Source organism: Bidens hawaiensis, unplaced genomic scaffold, assembly GCF_021521415.1.
Source record: "Bidens hawaiensis isolate Kalapana, Puna unplaced genomic scaffold, B.hawaiensis_p1.1 tig00011382_1, whole genome shotgun sequence".
Lineage (NCBI taxonomy): Eukaryota > Viridiplantae > Streptophyta > Magnoliopsida > Asterales > Asteraceae > Bidens > Bidens hawaiensis.
In genome coordinates, this window is record NW_027491885.1 from 35,402 (window position 1) to 39,908 (window position 4,507).

Sequence of the window (4,507 nt, forward strand, 5' to 3'; positions counted from 1 at the left end):
GGAAAGAACACATGAGTTGGTTATGATGGTGCTTGTGAGAATTGACCCTGAGCAGACTTAAACATGGAGAAATTGTTCTGAGGTTGATACTGCAGAGTATACTGCCCTTGAGAAGCCTTAAACACTGAGAAGCTGTCTTGTTAGATGAGTGCATTGTTAGAAGCAGCACTATAGCCGACTGCATTGTAGGAGTTTGCATGATTTATGGCACGTTTTGTTATCCATGTCACAAGCCTTGATAATTGCCATGACTTCTGATAAAGTAAGCCTGTTGAGATCCTTCATCTTCTTAATCACCACAACATTCATATCCCAGTTTTGAGGCAAGGAATTGACTAGTTTGTTGTTTGTTTCAGCAATGCTCAGATTAATGTTAGCATATCTCATCTTAGTCACGAGAGATATGATTCTCTGCAGCTGTGTTTCCAAATATTTTCCTAGAACATGGTTAAACATATTGAACTTCTATCGCAAGAGATCTTGACGGCTTCTCCTCATGTCCTCATTACCCTCATACACTTCAATCAGGGCTTCCCACAATGCCTTAGCAGACTGCAATTCCCTAAATCCTAAGGCTCTCTCGGGTGAAAGTACCATGGTTAAGGTAGCATGCGCCTTGTCGTCCTCTTCAACCTTTTCAAAATCTGCATCATCATACAGTTCCACGGGTTTCACAGCAACTTCTTCAGAGTTTTCACGTTGATGCGTGATAGCTTGAGGTCCTCTAACAATACTTCTCCAAATCTTGGCATCTTTCATTTTCACGTACTATTGAAACCAGAGCTTCCACTCGGCAAACCCCTCATGAGACAGCAGACGGGGTACACGAGTATCAGTTCCCATTATAGAATCCAGTTCTTGATGCAGGGCAGCATTAGTTGAGCTATTAGTTATTTGGTCCATTTTGAATAAGTATTGACAATCTGGTCCAGTAATTAAGTCCAAATACTATCTCTACTATCCTAAAGCCTCATAAGATCAGGCCCGGATTTATAATCCAAGATGAAAACTATAGTTGGTCGAGAACCAGGAAAGTTGATCGAGAACAACTCAAAGTCAACAGAAAACACCACACTTTGACCGAGAAGTGTCCAAGATCATCAAAAACCCAATATGTTGACCGAAAACGACCAAAGGTCAGCAGATAACACTAGAACTTTGATTGAGAACCCAAAAATTCACCGAAAACGACTTGATTGAGGCCGGAAATGATGAAATATTTATGAGAACTAAGAAATCTTCCCGAGAACTTCCAAAGATCCCAAGAGGCTTTGACCAGGTATTTTTGGTAACAGAATAAATCCCGAAAACTCTGGGATTTGAATTTTAATACCTAAATCAAGTCAAATCCTTCCCCAAGTTATCTCAACAACCCCCGAAGAACACGAAGAAAAGTTGTTCTTCAATTTCCAAAATTCTTCAAAGATCCACAAACAAAAACTCAACCTTGAATCAATGATATAACCTTAACCGAGCCTAGAATAGGTCAATAGGCTCTGATACCAATTGTAAGTCCTTTATATGGATCTTTCAATGCGATATCAAACTATCTCGTTGTTAAGAGGAAATTAACAAGAGATAATCCAATGTTAAGCGATTAAATACATGAAGAACACAAGCAAAATGCTTCAAAACACAGGTATTATTATGTCTGGTGCTTAAGCACAGCATTACATGATATCTCGTTTACTAAAAGTTATGAACGGCCAACCTTACAATAACCTAGTTACAATGTATATATAGGCACTACACCCTAGCCCAACACAAACCAAAAGCCCAAAACAAAGTACAAACCAAACTAATACTAGCTCAATAGGGGTTGAGTGTGTACCGTTTTCTGAACTAAATGTATATCTTGGTAACCATGCATATGTAAATGAAAAATAAATAGTAGAGAAAGCAATCCAGTGACAAGATTATAGGACGAGCAGTAGTAATATTGAGATCCGAGAATCACATAGGTGATAGGTGAAAATCTTATTCCTTCAATTTCTCTAAGCAAGTTACTATTATGGGATTTGTATAGATCTACTTTATTAATACAAGCTTGAGAACGTAATTGGGAACTTACCTCGGATGAGCTGGAAGAGGTGAAGGCCATGAAAGCAAATTCAAGTTCCTTTACTTGTTCCTCAGCAACATTCTCTTCTTCAGCAACTACAATTTGAGCAAAATTTGCAGTCTGATTATTGATACTGAGAGCTGCCATCTGAACATTCCAAGAGAATTGTTGTGTCACCAAACCCCTGTCACCCTCACCTGCACTTGCAATATCATTTCCCACTGGAACCATTTCCCTTTCTCTATTTCCTTCCTTGGCTGGGTTTGTGCATTCATGAGCAAAATGACCCGGCTCGTGACAGTTGTAGCACCTCAGAGTATCATTGTTAAATCCCACCTTCTGATTTGCTGGCACATTCCAGTTGTTTTCGCCTGTTCTCTTAGTAAATTTCTTTGCGCGAAACACTGTCATGGCGATTTGCTAAGAGATGTCCATTTCCTCTACATCATCAGGATGAATTTGTTCCAGCTCAGCAGCTACACTGGTTGAACCAGATCTCCAACAAGAAAGGCGTTGTAGCAATTCATAAACCCTACCATTAAGGGGATGTTTTCCTGAGTCTCCTTTGAAATAGAGGGAATCTAACTAGGAGACTGACCTGAAGAGGCAGCAGATAACTGAGGTTTAACAGTACCCACAAGACCTCATTACACCTGAAACACACACCAATCCTCCCAAGAGAGACCCCCTATCCGGCCTCTATTTTTTATCCAAAGAAAACCCAACACTTTCACCTCCTCCATCAAGTTCGAAAGATGAATCGGGGTCTCGAAATAGACTAGCCTTTACCTCCACTTCTAGTTATACATATTAACTCTCTCAATTACATTTGTTTTTTTGAGTTGCTTAGTTAATATGTCACTACCTATATTATAGTGACGCGACATCACTTTTTAATTAACTAACTCCCTCCACAACTGATAGTCATAGGGATTGGGTGGAACCTAAATTCGTAAATGCTTTATCTAGATATTAAGCTATTAAAAACACAACATTTTAAATTTTTAAAAATACATCATCTTAAATTACTACATAAGTTGACTAATAATATTTATTAGTATGTGTTACTAATAAACTAGTGATCAACGAGTTTTAAGAGTAGAGGTGAATGCGATATCGATACTTCAAAATTTATAGTTGAGAACTTGAACATTGGTGAAATGGGAAATGAGTTTGCCCCATATTGGTAGAATGATAAAATTGTGATTTTCTTATAAGTAAGAGAACTAACAAGATTACATTCTTATGTGACTAGACACACTGCGGCATCAGTAAGGGTGTAGAGTACCCAATGCGCGCGAGCTCAGGTCATGGGCGCAATGTAGCGCTTAGATGGTGCACTTTGCACACTCACGTAGTCGCAAGCCGCCTGAGAGCCGCCTTAGTATTTTTGAGGTGTGGGGTTGGGTAGTGAGATAAGTGTGTGTGACTTGTGATGGCGAGTCATCAGCTACGTGTATGTTTAATGAGATGCCATGTATCACAACAATCATGCCAAGTGTTGTGATAGCTGCCAAGTGTCGACTACCTACTCATATGCTATATATAAGTGGCGATAGTGAGACATACGAATGAGAGCCATAATATACACATATGCCACCAACAAAACTGTTTCCAACTTCACGATCTAGAACTCATGTTTCAACTATGGTTTGGGAGCAGGCTACTTAGATCCGGTTACAACTGCTTCAGTTGTTATACTTGGGGGGTGTGCAAGAAAAAAAATTAACCAGTCCGAAACCGAAAAATCAAAACCAAAAAAACCGGACCAAAACAAAAACCGATAGTTTGGTTTTATGTTTTTGCAAAAACCCAACTAACGGTTCGGTTTTGGTTTTGTATGTAATAAAAACCGAAAAAACCGAACCGAACCAAATTTCTAGATTTTTATTCTTTTATTTTTTATTTTAAGTAATTTATAAGAATTTAATAAAATGTAACTCAATACTTTTGGCGAAATGTATAGTAGTCTATTAGTTCACAATTAACAAAATTATTTATACCTAAGTTTATTATTTTTGGCCAACTTCTTTTCGGCTTAAAATTTTCAAGCTCAAATGGCGAAAACCGAAAAAACCAAAACCGAACCGAAACCAAGACGAAAACCAAAAAACCGAAAATTTTGGTTGTCGGTTTGATTTTAGCTCAAAACCGCACCACGCACACCCCAAGTTGTACCCTGAGAAACAGACAGGCTCGTGGAGGTGGCTCGAAATCTATTTTAAGAGACCTTTGTTTAACAGAAATCCTCAGTCACAACCGGAAAGTTTAGTTTGTTCAATCTTGCAACTAGGAGGGTGCTAATGGTTTCGGGTGAAAAGACGGGTTCACCAAGTGCATGACCGTACAAGAAAGAAAGATTTGGAGGTGATGCTCGGGTCTCGGTCAACACTGGCTAGACAATGTGAACGTGTTTCCGGTGCGGTTTCAACACAATGATCAACG